Consider the following 22,493-nt stretch of genomic DNA (forward strand, 5'->3'; position numbering starts at 1 on the left):
ATACGCTGTATTATTTACTGAAAGGAGTTGAAAATTTAGGTCCACACAAAAACATGTATGTGGATGTTTATAGCAACTTTATTCATAACTTCCCAAATGCAGACACAACCAAGATGTCTTTCAGTAAGTGAATGGATGAATAAGCTGTTGTATAGTCAGATAATAAAATATTATTCAGCGCTAAAAAGAAATGACCTATCAAGCTACGAAAAGACATAGAGGAACATTAAATGCATATTACTAACTGAAATAAACCAATCTTGAAAGCTATATATTGTATGATTCCAACTATATTCCATCTTGGAAAAGAGAAACTATAAAGAAAGTAAGAGATGAGTGGTTGCCAGGAAGGTTTGGGGCAGAGGGGAGGGCATGAATAGGCAGGACAGAGAGGATTTTTGGTCAATGAAAATACTCTGTATATTATAATGATGTTTGTATATCACTGTATTTTTTTTCATAGAATGCACAAGAGCAAGAATGAAGTATAAGGTAAATTATGGACTTTGGGTGATTATGAAGTATCAGTGTAGGTTTGTCATTAGTGAAAGAAAGAAAGAAAAAAAGGAGGAGAGAGAGAGAGAGAGAGAGAGAGAGAGAGAAAGATGGAGGGAAAGGAAAGAAAAAAGAAAAGAAAAGAAAGCAAAAAAAGAGTACCATTTTGGTGAGTGATATTCATAATGTGGAAGGTATGAATGTGTGGAGGTAGGGGAAATATGGGAAATCTCTGTCCCACCTCCCTCAATTTTTTGTAAATCTAAAACAACACTAAAAATAGCCCTTAAGAATAATCACATGAAAGGCTAAAAATTATTCAAGGATAGAACAACATTCAAATAATGTACTTCAGACACATAATTCAAAATATATGTCCATAATATATTCAAAAAATAATGAGATAAATTTTCAATTTTTGCAGAAAATTAGAGGAATTCTGGAGTGTAGACTTCTGGATGGGAATAGTGGTATTAGACCTCAGTGGAATCATAACTGATAATAATTAAAAGAGAAAATATCATTTAAAGTCTCTGGAAACTTTTGAAGGCATATAGCAAATGAAGAAATAATTACTTAATAAAATCTACTATATCTCATTAAGAACAGTGAGTCTATGGCAATTGAACCACAACCTATTCCCTTCCCCCGATTCTCACCTCTGACAGAAACTCTAATCTGGGAGAGCACAATCAAGAACACAGGGCTCTGTATTCCCCAGCTTTCAGTTGTAGTTTTATAGAATCTTCCTAGAAAGGGTCAGTTTGCTAGCATTCTCATCCTACCAAAGTCCATGTTGTAGAAGATCTATTCCAGGCAAGAATGACAAGAGCTATGGTATTTCCTTCCTTTATCTATCTCTCATTCATAGGATAGAATCTCTAACTTTGGTACAGCAAGATTCAAATACTCCACTCTTACTCTAACATCTTGAAATGAAAGCACAAAATGGGAAGACCAAAGGGTACTGTTTTCTCAGCATCTGGCTCATAAATCAGGCTTACTTGAGAGAGGTGGGCCCAAAACTCTGGAGAAATGGCACAAAATTTTTCTCAGGAGTGGGAAGTAAGGCATAAGAAGAAAGTACTTCATAGTTCTCCCTAAGGGGACAGATTTTATTTGTAAAACAACACCCTAAAGTCCAAGCATAAGGGTGTTCTTGAAGACAATGGAGGTTTTGGTGTCAAGCAATTAAGAAGTAAACGGCAGCTTCATGAAAAAAAATGGCTAAACTATGGTTCAGCTAAAGAAACCTCTGGGGAGAAGAAAACTAAGATGAGCTCTCATGGGATCAGAATAAGTCTCAGAGACTTGCTGAAAAGATGACCCTTGAAAAGGGGCCTGCATTTAGTTAAAATAAACTTAGGAGCGATTTATGCCCCAGGATATTATTGAAAACCATAGAGTAATCAGTAGTAGTGGGGTCTAACAGCTCAGTATAATACCAACAGAATCAGAGAGCTATATGGAGAAATCATACAAAGAGAGAGTCAAAGAGAATCTTGGTAAATGTTCTGTCTCCATAGGGAGATTGTGTACATCCCCGAGGCTGTGCCTTTCAAATGTTACATCATAGGAAAGAATACATCATATTGAGCTATTACTGTAAGTGAAATAGACTACAGTAGTCTACCTAAGTCACTCAATAAATAAACAACAACAAAAAGACCTGGATGATGGGGGGCAAGGCAGGTCAGTTGCTATAATATAGTATCTAAAATATCCAGTTTTCAAAAAGAAAATATGACATGTAAAGAAATAGTAATGTGTAATCCTTACATGAGGGGAAAAAAGAGCAGGCAATAGAACTGTCTTTGATGGAATCCAAATGTAAGACAAAGATTTCAAAGCAGATATTATAAATATGCTCATATAACCAAAGAAAATCATACTTAAAGAAGTAAAAGCATAAAAACAATAGCTTATCAAATAAAGAATACTGACAGATAACTGTTATTAAAAAATAACTAACAGAAATTCTGGTTTTGAAAATCTGAATATCTAAAATGCAAAATCTATTAGAGGTCCCCACATATTTGAATCAGAAAAGAAAGAACAAGCAAACTTGAAGATAGATTGATAGAGATTAAGCATTCTTCAGATCAGAAAAGAAAATGAAGAAAATAGAACAAATCCCCAACAAAATGTGAGGCATGATTAAGCACACCAACATATACATAGTGAAGTATGAAGGACAGAAGAGAGAGAAAGAAGAAATACATTTAAGAACTAATTTATTGGCTGAAAACTTCCCAAATTTAATGAAAAATATGTATCTATAACCCAAAGAAGCTAAAAAGAAATCCAAGTAGTCTAAACAGGTTGATCAGCACCTGGATACACTGTAACAAAAATGTTAAAAAACAAATATAAAGGAGAACTCTCAAGTATGAAACTGAACGCATAAGTAACATGAAAAAAGAAAGAAAAAACAGATAACTTGGACTTCATCAAAATGAAACATTTTTGTGCTTTAGAGGACACCATGGATAAATTGAAAAGAATCCAGAATATATGAAGAACACTTAAAACTCCATATTAAGAAGACAAAAACCTTGACTGAAAAATGGACAAAGAATCTGAAGATACTCCAAAGAAGACATAAAATAATACAAATGAAAATATGCAAAATATTATTATACATTAAGGAAATGAAATTCAAAACCTCAGTGAGATACCACTTCACACACACTAGTATGACTATAATGAAAAATTTCAGATGGTAACAAGTATTAACAAGAATGTGAAGAAACTGTAACTTCATACACTGCTGGTAGTACTATAAAATGGTCCACTCATGTTGGAAAATGGTCTGGCAATTCCTAAAAAAAAAAGAAACAAACAAACAATTACCATATAATCTAGCAATTCTACTCCTAACTATATATTCAAAAGAAATTAATACTATGTCCAAACAAAAACTTGTACACAAATGGTCAGAGCAACATTAATCACAATACCCAGTGATGGGAACAACCCAAATAATCCATCAACTGATGCATGGATAAGAAAAAGCTGTATAGCCACACAATAGAATATTATACAGCAATGAAAAAGAACGAAATACTGATATGTTACAACATGAATGAATCTTGAAAATATTATGCTAACTGAATAGTCACCAAAGACTACTTATTACATGATTCTATTTATATGAAATGTTCAGAGAAAGCAATCTGCAGAGACATAAAAAAGATTAGTGGCTGCCTAGGACTGGGTGAAAGAGGGTAAAATGAAGAGTCAGTGCATACCTGATATCTTTTTGTGGTGATAAAAATTTTCTAATTTTGATTGTGATTCTAGTTGCACAAGTCTGTAAATATATTAAAAATCAGAGAGCTGTATATTTTACAATGAATTATATTGTATAAACTATATCTTATTAAATTTATCTTAAAAAGATACCCTAAAAAAATTCAAAACCTAAAATTAACAAAATAATGACCCAAATTAAGAATGGGTATATTTAGGAGGAGATAAGACATAGCTGAAACAATAATTAATGAATTAAAAGGTCACAAGTCATGAAAAACATATACCACAGAATCTTAAGCAGGACAAATAAAAACACCTTAAGCAGGACAAATAAAAAGCAGGATAAATATAAAAAAATCATAGTGAAACCTCTGAAAAACAAAAGATTAAAAACATAAATTGCATAAACACAGAGGAAAAGGGAAAGGAGGATACTTAGAAAGGGACAATGATAGGATGAACAGCTGACATAGAAACAACAAAAGCAGATTACTCTGAATGTTATCTTCAAGGTGCTACAGTAACTATCAACCAAGATTTCTATACCCAATGAAAATATCCCTCATAAAACAAAACATAGACTATCCTTTCAATGATTTCATCATCTAATTAAACATTTTAGAATAAACATTTAAATATAATGGAATGATTTCAATGTAAATACAACTGTAAGAGCCCTGAGGATGGAGTAGTAAGTTAAATTATAAATGACAACCTCATAATAGTGACACATAAGTAGAATCTGACAAAAGTACATACTTTTAAGGAGGCCAAGAGAAGACAAGAAAGTGTGTGTTGTGGGGGGGGCAGCAGGGGTTAAAGAAGAAATAAAGACTATTTGCAAATGTATGAGAAGTAAAATGGTTTATACATTTCGGGAAATACACTGATGGAAATAAAGTCAAATGGAGAAACTGTCCCAGACTAAAATGAAAACAGTAGTCAGGAGTCAAATTCTGAAGAACTTCTTAATGATCTTAACTGGCTTGTGTGTGTGTGTGTGTGTGTGTGTGTGTGTGTGTGTGTGTGTATGTGTGCAGGTGTACATTAATAAGAGCAGGGAATTATTTTCAAAATACATGTATGTTGTCCACCCTGATCCTCAAAGCGATTCTGATAGTTTTTTGGTATGCACATTTTGAAAAATTCCTCAAGTGACTCAGATAAAATTATAATTATAATGTGATGATATAAATCATCTATAATTAATAGATGTTGGTGAATAAAATTTTTATTTCAATTAGCTTTGAGTATTTACTATGTGCCAGTGCAAGACCCTGTTGGTGCCTTGTTCAGTTTCCCTTTGCCAGACTTGATCTTTCATAATTCAGATGTTATGAGTATTTGCTGTTAATTTCTCATATTTACTTCTCTCTCTAGCCAATTATGCTATTAGCTCTCAGCCAATAACAGCGTCTTCACTTTTGGTGCTCCCCAAGTTATCATTGACAAATGTGATAAAAATCTGTGCTCATTTTCCTCAAAGAGGAACAACTCTGTACTGTGATTTATGCTACATGGCATCTTGTATGAGTCAAGAAAAGTTCAGATGTTACCTATGACCCCATCCTTACTTTTCAAAAAAAGTTATCTTTCACTTATTTGTGGGTTTTTTTGAAGAATATTCCTTTAATAAATCATATGCATGTGAATCCCTATCTAATGCTTGCTTCTAGAGAATCCAATCTAAGATCATTAGTACCAGGGAAGGTCCTAAGAAGTAAGTGGTAAGGATGGAATTCTGAAGTTGACTGAAAGTTATGTTCCATCACTAGTGAAAAGTGGAGCTATATAAGTGTCATTACTGAGAATTTCAACTGTGGTAAACTTGGTGAGATGTGCTGGACAGGGATATACTGGTAAACTTGGTGAGATGTGTTGGACAGAGATATACTGATTGTGTAATCTTTGTGGGATTAAGAGTCATGGGGATAATTAGAAAGTTTATGAAATTGGGCTCCTGTGGATTAGTAGAATTAATGACTTGAAGAAAGAAAATAACAGACTCAGAATGATTAACTATGGATTAAAGCAAAATGTATCAGATAGTACACATGGAGGTATTTAAAGAGACATTTATCTCCAAGTTCTGAATCGCAGACAGAGTAGAAATCTGACCCCAGGACTTAATTATTAGGTTGTAATAAAAAGCTGGAATATTAGCCCTGGAAGAGCTCCAATGGTAAATTAATGTTTGTAATATGAGAGGAGCTGAACTCTAACATGTGAAATGCAGATACCTGAATAAATACATTGAAGAAACTTGAACATAGGATCTCCCTAACTCCTGAGGCCTGTAGGAGGAACCTACTCCACCTTGTTGGAAGGTGGAGATCTTCCCTTCTATGAATACTATGTAGAAACACCAAACGTGTCAGGTACCCTAAAAGATAATGCTTGCTTTCCTCTGGATCTGCCTCCAATCCCTCTCTGTGGTCATCAGACACATAAGTGTTAAACCTTAGCATGATTCAATTGCAGGAGTGTCGGCTCTGCTAAAGGAATATAAGGAGTATATATTAAAGGAATTATGGTAGCTACTATAGTTATAGTAGCTAATGTAGACTGTCAAGTATAAGGAGAGGGTTACTGGTGGTGGTTCCTCAGGATACTGGATCTAGGGGGATAGAGTATAAAGTTGGGTAAAGATGACTTTGTTGATATGTGGGTACTCTCTCCTGACCAGTGCCAGGGATATGGTTCTAACATGAATTTTGAGATAATTTTTAGAATCTTTGAAAAATAATGGCCCATATAAAATAAAATAGAATTGCCAAACTATTATATAAAACTGTAGAAAATGGATCTGCCGACTCAAGCAAATGGACATGGTTTAACTGGTCTACTAAATACAAAAAAAAAAATCTACCAACTAACTACATTGAACTACTGGCCTAGGTCCATCTCACTGGGGTCCACCAAATTCTCCAAGTAGTTATATTCCTAATTCTCAAATGTATAATGGAAATGGAAATACTACACAGTGGGCAGATCCCTCACATTTGTCCCTCACTATATGGTATAAAGGCCATTTTAGTAGGAAAGGCCAACAGAATCTCCCAAAACTGTTCTCCTCTTGAAAAGAGAAGTAAGAAATGATGTTATATTCTAAGGGAAATGATAAAATTAGTGCCATCAAAAACATAAATAATGAAAGGATAATGGAATCCATCATATATCCCCATTTATTTTAGCAATCTAGCTCCTGCAAAAATGGGTAAGATCATGGCAGATGACCACAGAATACCATAAGTTTAACCAGGTAGTAGTTCTGATAGTATTTAGTGTGCTGGAAATATTTTCTAAATCAAATTGCCACAGCCTCAGGTACATGGTATGTGGCTTTTGATTTGGTATATGTGTTCTTTTCTATATCTATCAGAAGGATCAAAGCAATTTGCATTCACAATCTTGTTTTAGGGCTCTCTGTCACAATAAAATGAAAAATAAATTGTCAACTTTGTTGGCTTCTTCTTTTTAGGACCCGGAGCCTACTCTGAGTTCTAGTGACAATTCCGTCTCATTCCTTTGCTTGCCAACACTCCCAACAAGGCCAAAGGAATTTCCATTGATGCCTTCACCTTGATTTTATACACACACATACCCACACCCATACGTACATGTATCCACTCACACCCCCCTGCCTATCCACCCACTATATGTGTGTATGTATGCATGCATGTGTGTGTGTGTGTGTGTGTGTGTGTGTGTGTGTGTGTGTGTATTTTACATTTTATAGTGTTTTACATTTTTTAAATAATTCCGTGAATTTTTTCCCTATGGGCAACTTTGAAGATTGGAAAATTTTCATCATTGTATATATTTAGAAAATAAAACTTAGAATTGTAACTTGCTAAGGTTTGCATATATATAAAACTATTGCTTTTGTATAACTATGCCAAAACTACTCTCTTTCAATTATGTTAGCAGAGATCACCAAGGGCCTCTTGTCATCAAAGAAGCTTATCTTGAAGTTTATATATATCTAACTATATCTGAGTAGGTCTCTATACAGTCAGACTATAAAAGCAAGTTATAAATTAAACTGAGAAAAAAAAAAGAAACGGAAAAATCTACATTATTTCATACATCTGTAAAATAAAAGAAAGTGAAAACTTTCATCATTTTTAAAAAACAGAAGGTTGTCTAGTTATGGATAGGAATTAAACAGAGGTTTAAAAAAAAAAAAAAAAAGGATAGCCCTGGTTGCAAAGTTGGAAGCAGCAAATACCATGAAAGGATGCCTATTTAAAATATTCTGAAGCATTTTTTATTGATATTTCTTCTTCTAAAACCATATTTTTCAAAGTTCACATCAACTTTCCATGAGGGAGATCTGCTGAGTATTTCCTAAAGACTAGATCTCCATTTACAATCCCCCCTTTCCTTCCCTATTTATTGAAACTGTTCTTAACACCTCTGAGAAATATATTTCTCTAACTAAGGGATTCTGAACTATAAGTATGGGCATTTTCATATAATATTGCACTCTAGTATTCCAGAAAAAGTGGGAAATATTATTCGTTTTCCTATCTCACTTATATCCATTTTCCACTTTGGGATAATATTTGATTTTCCTCAATTCTTCAGTTCCTTATTTTCCCAACCATATGCCTCTGTTTTTACATAGTATCATATCGTAGGATGAAGATAGATCCAATTATGATTAATCTGTTAAAGCAACCCTGTGTTGGAGAGGGCTACTTATAGAAGGTTACTTATTTAGTGACCCTCTACACAGGGTTCATTTGTGGAGACTCTTTTCTAGTTTGTTTACAAAAAAAGGCAGAAAACACCGCCAAGAAATAGCTCACAGAATTGTTGGATGATCTAAAGAAACAGGCCTACATGGAGCTTCCTAGATCATTAGAAAGCCAAACTTAAATGCTGCTCCTATCACAATTGTGAAGTTTTCAGTTTCATTTGAAAATTGTCTCTCCAGCTGCTGCATTCAGAATTGTCCTCCAAACATGCAAAAATGGTGCCTTTCACCCATCTGCAGTATCCTGAGGAATAGATCCTCTTATCAGTACACAATCAAACTAGTGGGCTCTTGCATACGTGAAAAGAGAAGGATTTTCTAAACTACTTTTACAAGTATGCTAAAACAGTTTACTGCAGGTTATATCCAGAGATTGTCAGTGATCTCTCAGAGATAACTCCTCAGTGGGGGTATGAAACCCTTCTTTTCAGTCAGTAACTGAACTTTCTTGCTGTGACTACATCAGTTTCATTACACAGTTTTAAGGTATTCCATGTGAGTTTGTCAGCAAATATGACTGGAAAATGAATAATTTGTTCCCTTCCATAAGAAACCTTCATCAAGTAATGCCTCTCCAAGAAAGAAACAATACAATTCTTAAGCAAGGGAAGGAAACAGTTCTTCCTCAGGTAAGGGAAGAATAATAGATGTTTTAGTGTGTGGTAGGGCATTAGCCTGCCATGAATACTCTAAATCCTCTCATATATTCCCAAATTGTTGGGCTCATCCTCTTTTCCAATCATTGCATATAAGGCAAACCTGTAAATTCTATTGTGATTAATATTCAGCTATCTCAAGAATCGGTCTCTGGATTTTCTCCCCCCAGCAATCTGGAAGGTACATGAAACCTTACAGTTACACAAAATATTAATTTTTTTAAATATTTTTATTTATTTATTTGAGAGAGAGACAGTGAGAGAGAGCATGAGCGAGGAGAAGGTCAGAGGGAGACATGGAGCTGGGAGCCCGATGTGGGACTCCATCCCGGGACTCCAGGATCATGACCTGGGCTGAAGGCAGTTGTCCAACCAACTGAGCCACCCAGGCATCCCTAAAATAAAATTTCTTAATGTAGAAAACTTCCTAAACTGCACTCTTCGCTTTGATGTGAAAATCTAGAAATTTGACCATGTTCAGTTTTTAACATATTTAATGTCACTGACAGCAACATCCCTATCCTACTGTCTTGGAATATCTCACACATTTCATATTTTCAATGGTAGAAATTATCCAATCCCTCTATCTAGATTCTTAAACTTAATGGGTGCACAAAGAGTCAAAAACAAGTTTAATTAGAAGTTTCGTCTGTTCATTTCACTCAAACCACCTAGAATATGAATAGGAATTTCTCTGCTTTCTATCCCATCTTGGCCAGATAACTAATTACAGATACTCTACATTTTTCTATGTGTTGGTTTCCTACATCCCAGTCAATATGAGTTGAAAGGAAAATGCATAGATAATTTTGAGAGGAGTGAAGAGTTTCTGTTGAAAAGGTATTCTCTCTTCTCAAGAGGGCATATTAACACCTAGAGCCATATAAGGTGAGCACCAGTACAAACACTGTTGGAGATTACTGTTGGCTTTGCACATGGACATCTCACTATCTGTCTACCTATGTAATGAGTTGCACAACTGTTGGGTTTCTCTTGCCCCCCAAACTGAGTATGCTATGGACAATCCTATAAAAGCATTCTTGGAATCTAAGAATCTCTTTGCCATCTTCAGCCTACCATCAGCATTTTGGAGAACAGATGTTCTTAATATGTGTCTCCTAAAGTTTAACTATAGGTGAACAGAGTTTTATGCCCAATTCCATGTGACAGATAATTTAAAGGTATCATGTTTGTATTAATCAGAGTTCTCCAGAGAAACAGAACCAATATAAGATAGATATATGACTTATTATAAGATGTTGTCTCAGACAATTATGGAAGCTGAGAAATCTCACATCTGCTACTTTAAGCTGAAGACCCAGGAAAACAAGTAGCATATTTTCTAGAACTGGAGGATCAATGGTCTCAGGGGAGAAGAAGCTTGATGTCCCAGATTAATAGTCAGGTAGAGAATGAATTCCTCCTTCTGTTGCTTTTCTGTTTGATTCAGGCCCTTAGGATTGGATGATGGATATCAATACTGAGCAGGTCAATCTGCTTTACTGAGTTCACTAATCCAAATGCTAATCTCGTCTGAAATACTAATGCAGACACACCTGAAATATTATTTAATTTGGGTGCCCCATGCTCAGTCAAGTTGATACATAATATTAGCCATCATAATAACAATGCCATGTACATGGGAAGGAGGAGTTAACCAGCAAACAATCTTTCCAATATTTAAGGCATATGGAAGAATTCTGTGGTAGTTACCAGGGACATGATTGAAAGAGTTTAGATGTTAGTGGAGGGTCAGAAGCCATTGGACTGATTGAATGGTTGCTGGGTTAAAAAATATATATATATATGATGCTCAGTCCAGTGGAGGTTTTGGGGTATAGTGCTAGTGAAAGGACAAAAAAGGAATAGATGATCTCCTAGAGGGATCTTCAGTCTTGGAGGCCATCAGGGTGAATCTGAAAATTACTTTAAGGAGCCCAAGCACAATACATGCATTGATCTCTCCATATGAAGAGTAAATATAAATGTCAGACAAGAACCAGACTGAGTTCGTGGAGAACTCAACAAACCAACTACCATGGGGTAAAGTTAGGTGACCTATGCCTCCCTATGTTCCTCCTCTCTTTCACCAATAAAAAAGGAGCTGGTTCCTAGACAACAGGAGAAAAGCTGTCACACCTCATATCACACCTCTAAAGAGAAAGCCACATGACACTTCATGTCATCCATTTCAAATAGTCAAGTCCACAGCTCCAGCCTGCACTGGGGCAAGGAAGAGAACATTTTTGAATCACATTTGAAAGTAAAATTTTAAAGGTGAATAGAACTGAATATTCAATGCCATTTACAGTCTAGTTGAAATTTTCTCAAAAGTTACAGAATCTGATTAAGATATTCTTAAGGAACCTACTGTCCAATGGGAAAGGAGAGTAGGAACAATACAGTTGCAGGTGGCATTTATTATTGAATAATAAAACCAGTTTCGTTGGCTTTCTAGTGAATTTAAAGTCCACGATAAACTAATCAAATGAATAATCTATTCAAGAGTTGTGTTATCTCACTGAACTGATGGAAAGGAAAGAGAAATAGATACAGAATTAAGATAGGAAACAGAATAGATAGAGAAACATGATAGGATAGGAACACCACCACTTTCATGATACCACCATAGAAGTGAATGGTCTCCAATGATTTCTTATTTTCTATGTGATTCAGCTCACGACTCAAGTACTGACAGAAATCATTTGGCTAAAGTTAGGTCTAAGACCTACCGATTGACTGAACACAAGAGAAGTCTCCAAGGAAGATTTTGTTAGAATCTTTGAGGACATGGTATTGGAATTTACTGAGTTACCAGCACTGTACCCAGTGGCACAGTTTTTTAAAATGGAATCAGTTTGCTATCAGAAAGGGAGAAGTGAAAAGAAAAATTAGGAAGAAGGAAGGAAGGGAGGGAGGAAGGGAGGAAGGAAAGAAATGTCCACTATCTAGAGTAACAACTGGGCACAAAAAAGGGATCGGTCTTAGCAATAAGGCAGAAAACTTTCAGTACAAGAGGACTTGATCTTAAATAGAAAATACTGAGTCTAGTTACTGATTCTACTTTGTTTACAAGGTGGCTTTGATGGAAGACAGACAAAGCTGCAAGAGTGGTAAAACCAATATGGCATGCCAGCAATACTGTAGCCAAACTCAAAGTGAAAATTAATCTGTGTTGACAGTTAAGTTTATTTCCTCATATAACCTAAACTTGCTCTCTAACTTCAGGTTTACCTTTAATTTTTTTACTTCATATTCACACGATTGTACGCTCAAATGAGTAAGATATAGATGGTAGTATAATATCAGCTATGGGTCAAATTTTATAATGGCATTTTGTTTGGTGAAAGTTTCTATTCTTTTTAAAATTTTTATCAACTATATACAGCCCATGGAATTCTTTTGGAGCTTAAAGTCAGAAGTACCTGATCGTTTAAATACATATTTTCAGAGAATTAGTCATGCATAACTGAAATTTTGCCAAATAGTGAGTGGATAATTAGCTCACGTAAATTTAAGCAAGCAGGTGATGAGGAAAGGCATTTAGTAGGCTTTGATAAGATACAAGGAACTATATTAGTCAGGGTTCTCCAGAGAAAGAGACCTAAGAGGTGTCTGCATGTGTGTGTATGTGTGTGTGTACAGAGAATAAGAAGGGACAGTGGAAGGAAGGGTCTCTTCATACAACTGTGGAGGCTAGCAAGTGCAAACTGCAGGGAGAGATGTCAGGTTGGAAACTCAGGGAATAGTTGATGTTGTAGGCAGACTAAAGGCAGAAACCTCTCTTCTTTGATAATGTCAGTTATTTTTTCTATTAAAGCCTTCAACTGATTGGCCCATCCACATTATGGAGGGTGATCTACTTTATTCAAAGTCTACTGATTGAAATGTTAATCTCATCTAAAAAATACCATTGCAGCATCATTAAGAAAAGTTTTTGACTAAGTATCCAGGTACTATGGCCTAGCTACACTGACATATAGAATTAACCAACCCCAAAACCCTTTCCCATAAAAAGACTAGCCCCAAGAGATCCTCTGACACACATCAGAATTAGGAAAAGGTTCATTCAGAATCCCAATTTACTGTGATGATTTTAGAAAGTTTAAGTTTCTGTTTCATCACTTTAAATTCTGTAAAATATATTGCTTTAGATTTAAATGTTATGGAGATAATATGTATTTAATAATGACTTCCTTAAAAATAATATGTACTATGATTTCCTTTGAACTTGTTCCTCCTTTCACATTTCAACCATAATAATTTACCAAAGTATACTGGATTAGAAAGCAATCAAAATAATCTATTCAAGAAAATTTATTTCATATTCTCCACTTCCAACAACACAAAAATCATTGCTAAAACATTCTGAGGACATAAAGTATTTATTAAGAATTTATTACTTTGCATTCAAACTCTGTTACAGAAAAAGTCTAAGCAAAGGTTTTTTTTTCAAGATAAATATATAAACTATACTATTTTGCAAAACAGACTTCCTTCTTTATGCTATATTGCTAAGTAAATATTTTATGAAGTGATTAAATTTGTGATATGTTCTGAATTTGCTTGAAATATCATCTTTTCTTTCAAAAGAGTACAACATACCGCATTTGTACGGTAATGGGATGTCAATGATATTTAAGATAACAATTTGGCTGTCCCTGTAAATGCATTAAAGAGCATTTTACCCATATAAATTATCTCTCTCTAAACAATGCATTGAAAGCCTACTATACATCTATTATCCATACTTTGTGATCTGGCTTTTTATTTCTTTAACATCTAGTTTCAGTATTGGTCTTGGGTATGTTTTACACTCCATTTTTGTCAGTCATTGTTTGGGATCCATGATTTTTCAACTTTGAAAATGTGTGAGGTAGGTGTAATTTGACTGCTGAAATACTTGTTGCATTTGACAGGAAACTACAAATCTCCCCCAGGGATGGCTTTAAATCTAAAGAGTAAGTTTGTGATTTCCCAGGAGGTACTTAGACATATTTTTTATAATGTTAGCATTGCCTATTCCCAATTGAATCATGTTTTGATGAATAAGAGGCAACATGACATTCTTAAAGGAACATTCTGAGGGGGCCTGGGTGGCTCAGTTGGTTAAGCTTTGTACTCTTGCTTTTGGCTCAGGTAATGATCTCAGGGTCATGAGGTCAAGCCCCACATTGGTCTCCAAGATGGGCATGGAGCCTGCTTGAGAGTCTCTTTCTCTACCTCCCTCTTCTCCTCCCCATACCACCATGCTCTCTCTCAACAGAACAAAACAAAACAAAACAAAATGAAAAACCCATTCTGATAAGAACCCAATTTTAACTTCCTATCTGGGCTCTGCCATACTGTGAGTTTAGGTAACTGAATATACATTTCTAAATTTTCATCTTATAATCTGTAAAAGAAGTGGGTAGAAGTGATGGTGATGTTTGCAAAGGATCATGTCTAAATGGTTTTTCTGTTAAGGGATTATATGTATTTTTTCTATTATGATATTAGCTATTCATGACTTTGATTGCCATATGGAGGTTTTGATTACAGTGCTCAAGTTTGGAAAATCTTGTATTTGTGAAAGATATTTTTCAGTATCACTTTAATATAAATATAGCTAAATTGGTATTTTGGGAAACTATTTCTCCAAATGAAATACTTGCATGCTGTATTATCTTAGTACTAGAAGTTTTCATAATAAGTGAGACAAAATTCCTTTTCTCCACCCTCCTCTGAGCCTAGATAATGAACTGGCTTGTTGCTTTGTTCAATCGAATTGCTTTTCCAGCTCTTTCATACACACAATTGAACATACATTTATAAGGTATCTTAGTATGTGTGACTCCAAATTATGACATCAGAACTACACATATTTTTATCATCTTCTGATTATGAAGCAACTACTGTTGGTTGCTCCTGTGTTTATTTATTCTCAATTATTCTTTCACTGTAACATTCATTTATTCAAATTTCCATCTATTCATTTATTCAGGATTATATATCTTTAGGAAATGTTAAGGTAGATTTGTTTTGTCAAGCAAATTTGTCAAAAAGTATCAACATTCTTAAATTCTGTATCAAATTTGGTATCCTCAAACAAATTTTATTAAGTTATATTTATTTTACTGACTGTATTCCCTGTGCTGTACTTTCCAGCTCTGTGACTTATCTGTATTATAACTAGAAGTCTGTACCTTTTAATCGCCTTCACCTTCACTTTGTTCATTCTCCTACCTCCCCCTCTCTGGCAACCATCAATTTGTTCTCTGTATTTATGTGTCAGTTTGGCTTTTTTGTTTGTTCATTTCTTTTTTTTAATTAATTTTTTATTTTTTTAAAAGATTTTATTTATTTATTTTTCAGAGAGAGAGAGCACAGGCAGACAGAGTGGCAGCAGAGGCAGAGGGAGAAGCAGGCTCCCCGCCGAGCAAGGAGCCCGATGTGGGACTTGATCCCGGAGCCGAAGGCTGCGGCTCAACCAACTGAGCCACCCAGGTGTCCCTCTTTTGATTTTTTAGATGCCCCATATAAGTGAAATCATATAGTATTTGTCTTTCTTGGTTGACCTATTTCACTTAGCATAACACCCTCTAGTTCATCTATGTTGCTGCATTAACAGGCACAATCTCATTCTTTTTTATATCTTCCACATCTTCTTTACCCATTCATGTACTTATAGAAACTGGGGTTGCTTCCATTATCTTGGCTACTGTACATAATGCTGCAATAAATATAGGGTACATATATCTTTTTAGATTAGTGCTTTCATTTTCTTGAGTAAATACCCAGTACTGGCATTATTGGATCATATGGTAGTTCTATTTTAAATTTTTTTGAGGGACCTCCATACTTTTCCCACACCAGCTGTGCCAGTTTACATTCCTACCAACAAGACACAACAATTCCCTATTTTCTACATTCTTTCCAACATTTGTTATTTCTTGACTTTTTGGTTCTGCCATTCTTACTACTGGTGTGAGGGGATATCTCATTGTGGTTTTGATTTTTGCTTCCTAATGATTGGTGATGTTCAGCTATCTGTGTCTGTTAGCTATTTATATGTCTTCTTTGGAAAAATGTCTATTCAGGTCCTCTTCCCATTTTAAAATTTAAATATTTATTTTTTTGGTGTTGAGTTGTAAAGTTGTAAAATGTCTTTACATATTTTGGATGTTAACTCCTTCTCAAGTATATCATTTGCAAATATCTTCTCCTATTCAGTAGTTTGGGTTGCCTTTTCATTTTGTTCATTTTCATTTTTGCTTTGCCATGAAAAAGCTCTTTATTTTGGTAAAGACACATCCATAAATATGCTCCTCAGGCCATGTCCAAGAAATTACTGGATATGAGTCTTTTAGGAGTTTTATGGTTTAGGGTCTCACATTTAGGTCTCTAATCCATTTTTTTTTTAAAGATTTTGTTTATTTATTTAACAGAGATCACAAGTAGGCAGAGAGGCAGACAGAGAGAGAGGAAGGGAAGCAGGCTCCCTGCTGAGCAGAGAGCCTGATGTGGGGCTCGATCCCAGGACCCTGGGATCATGACCTGAGCCGAAGGCAGAGGCTTTAACCCACTGAGCCACCCAGATGCCCCTCTAATCCGTTTTGAATTTACTTTTGTGTATGGTATAAGAAAGTGGTCTGCTGTCATTCTTTTGCATGTAGCTGTTCAATTTTCCAGTATGATTTGTCTAAGGACTGTCCTTTCCCCATTGTATAGTATATACAAATTATTTTTAATCTGCTTTATTGAGGTATATTAACATAATAAAAATTTACTTATTTTACATGTACAAGTCAATAAATTTTGACAAATATGCATGGTTGTTTAATCAACAAAATCATGATATGGAGCATTACTATCTCCCCAAAAGTTTATCCAGATTCACTTGTAACTGATTCCGTCTTCCTGAGTCACATCCTCTAAAACCACTGGTATGCTTTCAGTTACGATATTTTTGTTCTTCTCTAGAACTTTATGTAAAAAAAAAATACATGGTTTTTCTGTGTGCGTTTGTCAATTAGCATAATATTTTAGGATTCATCCATGATTCCATTAATACTGGAGTAACTGGTGACTAGTTTATGTTCTCTGTATTTCTAAATAAATTCTATAATCAGCTTGCCAAATTTCTTAAAAGAGAATTCTGGGAATTAATTGGATTTGCATTGAATTCACAAGCCAAATTGGAGATAACTGACATCTTAAGATTATTTTATCTTCCAATTCATGAATATGGAATTTATCTTCATTTCTTTAAGATTTCTTCAATATCTGTCAGCAGTGAGTTGTAGTCTTCTGTGGCTTGATCTTGTGTTATTACAATGGAGCTCTCCAAATTTCATGATTTTTGATGCTATTGTACGTGGTATATTTTTATTTCAATTTTCAGTTGTTCATTGGTACTATATAAAATAGTTTTATTTTGCATATTAACTTTACTATGATATTGCTAGATTCACTTTTAATTTCTCATAGCTTTCTTTTGTAGATTTCTTAGGAATTTTTTAGTATTCATTTTGTCTACCAATAAGGATGTTATTTATTTCTAATTTAAATGTTTTCATTTCTTTCCTTATTGATCTGATGAGAATCTCCACTACAACTTTCTCTACAAGTGGTACAATGGATATTATTGAATTGTTTATGATCTTAGAGGAAAAATATTTAGTCATTTACCATTTTTTTTCTGTTTTTTAGAGAGGGAGAGAAAGAGGGGGTGGGGAGGGGCAGAAGGAGAGGGAGAGAGAATCTTAAGCAGACTCCATGCCCAGCACAGAGCCTGATGCAGGGTTCAATCTCACAGCTTGGAGATCATGACCTGAGCCGAAATCAAGAGTAAGTCACTACCTCACTGAGCCATCCTGGTATCCCTAGTCATTCAACTTTAAATGTGGTGAAACTTGAATAGATGGTTTTATCAATCTAATTTTCTAAGAATTTTCTTTTTTTTAAATATGAATGAATGTTGAATTTTGATAAATGCTATTTCTGTATCTAGTCTCAATCTATTGACATAGTTATATATTTTTCATTTTTAGTCTATTAACATTGCAAATTATAATGATTATTTTTTGAATGTTAAACCATCCTTCAATTCCAAGGATAAACTCAACTTGATTATGATGTATGATCTTTTCTATACATGGCTAAATTGAGTTTACTAACTTTGGGATAATTGTTTTAGAGTCTATGTTCAGAGACATTTATCTTTAATTTTATTGTAATAACTTTTTAAAATTTTGTTATCAAATTAATGCTTCTTCATAAAATAAGCTGAAATGTATTTTCTTTTTCCTAGAAAAGTCTGTGGAATTGTATTACTTCATATATATATATATATATATATATATATATATATATATATTTTTTTTTTTTTTTTTTTTTTTTTAGAGAGAGAGAGAGAGAAAGAGCACCAGCTGGGGGAGGGGCAGAGGTGGAGAAGCTGACTCCCTGCTGAGTGGGGGAACCTAATATAGAGCTTGATCCCAGCACCATGAGATTATGACCTGAGCCAAAATCAAGAGTCAGATGCTCAACTAACTAAGCCACCCAGGTGCCAGAAGGAGAGGGAGAGAATCTTAAGAAGGCTATATGCTCAGTGTGGAGCTTATGCTGGGCTTGATCTCAAGATCCTGAGATCATGACCTGAGCAGAAATCAAGAGTCAAATGTTTAACCAGCTAGGCCATTCAGGTTCCCTAGAATTGTATCACTTTTTAAAATGCTTGTTAGAGGGGTGCCTGGGTGGCTCAGTGGGTTAAAGCCTTTGCACTCAGCTCAGTCATGATCCCAGGGTCCTGGGATAGAGCCCTGCTCGATGGCCTCTCTGCTCAGCAGGGAACCTGCTTCCCTTCCTCTGTCTCTGCCAGCTTCTCTGCCTACTTGTGATCTCTGTCAAATAAATAAATAAAATCTTTTAAAAAAATGCTTGTTAGAGCCTGGTGGCTCAGTTGGTTGAGTATTCACTCTTGGTTTTGGTGGTATCATGACCTCAGGGTCCTGGCATGGAGCCCTAGGTCAGACTTCGTGATCAGTGTGGAGTCTGCTGGATATTCTTCCCTTCTCTCTCCCTCTGCCCCTCCCCCTGCTCATGCAGAGTGTGCTCTCTCTCTTAAATAAATAAATAAATAAATAAATCTTTAAAATGCGTGTTAGAATTCACCAGTTAAGTCCTGTGGGTTTAGATTTTCTTTGTGGAAGGATTTTAGCTACTGATTCAATTAAGATTATTTAGGTTGTTTCTTTTTTCTTCTAAGTGAATTTTAGTAGATTATTTTGAGGGCCTTGCATATTTTATCTCAGTATTAAACTGGCATAAACTTGCTTCAAGTTGCTAAATATGGTGGGATCTGTAGTACCTTTTAAAATTCTGTTATTGGTCACTTGTGTCTTTCCTTTATTTTTCTCATAAGTTTAGCAGAAGTTTATAAATATTATTGAACTTAAAAAAATCAAGTTGGGGGTTCTTTGATTTTCTCCTTTGTTTTTATTTTCTATTTTATTTACTCTTGCCCTATCCTTGGTAGTTTTTTCCTTCTGATTATTTTTGGATTAATTTTTTCTCATTTTCAGGTGACTTACATTAAATTATTAGGTCAATGATTTGAGAACTTTCTTGCTTTAACTACTATGTATTTTCTTTTACAAAAGCTTTGGCTTCATCCCATATTTAAAATGCTATTCATTCATTTTATATTGTTAAATGTACTAATTTCCCTTATAATTTTCTCATTGACCACTTTGTTTAATTTCTAAATATTTGATTTCCATATATTATTATTATTGATTGTCATTTAATTTTACTTGGGTCAGAGTATTTAGTTTGAACATTTTTTTTCTTTTAAACTTATAACTACTTTTATTGCTCAGAATACACGTGTGCCAATTTGCATTTGAGAATAATGTGTATTCTTCTGCTGTTTAGTATTCTCTGAATACATTTGGTAAAAAATACTGCATTATTGAATTATATCATATACTATTGATTTTCTATCCAATTGCAATTCTCTGAATACTCATAAAGAAGTGTTAAAAATCTTCAACTGTAATTTTGGATTGTCCATTTTTCTCATCAGTTCTATATGTTTTCACTTCGTGTGTTTTGAAGTTCAGTTACCAGGTACATCACCTTTTTGACAGTTTCATCCTCTTGATAAATAAACTTTTATCATCAATTTCTTCCCTTTACCTTTTATTCTTTCTCTTAAATCTACTTTGCCTGAGATTTATATCACAACTCCAGCTTTCTTATAAGTAGTCTTAATAAAGTATATTTTTCAATCTTTTTATATTTATTTATTTATTTATTTATTTATTTATTTTTAAAGATTTTTTTATTTGACAGACAGAGATTACAATCAGGCAGAGAGAGGAAGGGAAGCAGGCTCCCTGCTGAGCAGAGAGCTCCATGTGGGGCTCTATATCTTGACCTTGGGATCAAGACCCATGCCAAAGGCAGATGCTTTAACCCACTGAGCCACCCAGGTGCCCCATCCATCTTTTTATTTTTAATTAACCTCTGACTTTATATATAATGTGGCTTTACTTTTTGTTGTTGTTAGACATATGGCTGTGTCTTTTTTTAAAATACAGAATGGCAATACCTGCTTTTTAATTAGAAGGCTTAGAATATTTCCACTTAATGTAATTATCAATACAGTTCTTTCCTATGTTACATTATTATTTTCTAGTTTTATTTGTTATTTATAGTTTTTTCCTCTTGCCTCCTTTTGATAGGATTAAAGTTTTATTATTTTTTTAATGATTCTATTCTATCTCTGGTATTCACTAATTTGCTATCCTCTTATTTTTTAGCAGTTATCCTAGGGCTAACAGTATATATCTTTAACTTATCATAGTGTACGTTCAAATAATAATAGATCAATTCATGAATAATGTAAGAAACTTACAACTAATCCTCCCATTTCTCTCCTCACCCGATCCCTCATGCTACTGCTTTCAGGCACTTTATTTCTACATATTTTATTAATGTTACTGAATTGGTTTGTCTAATGCTGTTGTGACATATTATTACACATCTGGTGGCTTAAAACAACAGAAATTTACTCTCTTATAGTTTGGGAGGTCAGAACTTCAAAGTAATTCTTCAGGATTTTGTCTCATCTGGAGATACCAGGAAGAATTTATTTCCTTGCCTTTCTGGATTCATTGTTTGGCTCATGACCTCTTTTTCCAGCTTCAAATTATGGCTCCTCCCTCCAACTTCTGTTGCTGTTAGCTGATCTTCCTTTTTTTTCTTTTTTTTTTTAAACTCTACCTCTCTCTTATAAGGAGTCTTGTGACCATATCAACCCTACCCAAATCCAGAGTAATCGTCTCATCTCGAGCTTATTAACAATAAAAAATGATAAGTCCCTTTTAAATGAAAGCTAGAATGCACACAGTTTCCTTGGATTAGGACATAAACATCTTGAAGGATCCATCATTCAGTTTACTGCAATCAACCTTCTGGCCCTTAAAAGTTCACATCCATTCCAAATACAAAATACATCTGTAACCCAAGTTCTTCAAAACCACCTACCCATTGCATCATCTCTCAAGTTTGCAATCTCACTTAAGTCAGATTAGTTCAAAAGTCCCAAATCTCATTATCTATATTCAATTAAATTACGTATGGATGGGATTTTGGTATAATCCATCCTGGAGCAAATTTCTTTCCATCTAGTAACCTGTGAAATTCAAAACACAAGAAATCAGTTCCCAAAATACAAGGCTGGTATGAGAGTTTTATTTTTAATTTCAGTACTTAAAAATAGCTGCTTTATTTTCACCTCATTTGAATAATTTCTGACAAGGATTCTATAGTCCCTGTCTATGTAAAATCTTGTTTCTTTTTTCTGATTAAAATTTTTTTCTCTTTATGACTGCTTTTCAGCAATCTAAATATAACATGATTTGGGATTATTTTCACCTTTCTTCTATTTTGGTTTTAATGAGCTTCTCAGGTCTGTGGTTTTATAATTTCTATGAAATTGGGTGTGTGGAGGGGGTAAAATAGCCATTTCTTCAAATATATTTTCTGCTACTATTTCTTCTCAGACTTCTATTGTACTTATGTTAGATTGCTTGATATTATGCAAAGTTCAGTGATAACTTTTGATTTATATTAATTTTTTTCACCCTGTTCTTCATTTTTGGATAGTTGTTTGCTTTGCTTTTCTTTTGTTACATCTTAAATTCACACATATTTTACTCTAGAGGGATTAATATGCTAACATGTTAATTCTATTAATGCATTTTTGTAGGTATTTCATTTTTAAATCTCTTGAAGTACTTTTCTTTGCTTTAAATTTTATATTACTCTAGCCATTA

Source organism: Mustela nivalis, assembly GCF_964662115.1.
Source record: "Mustela nivalis genome assembly, chromosome: 7".
In the NCBI taxonomy this organism is placed as follows: domain Eukaryota; kingdom Metazoa; phylum Chordata; class Mammalia; order Carnivora; family Mustelidae; genus Mustela; species Mustela nivalis.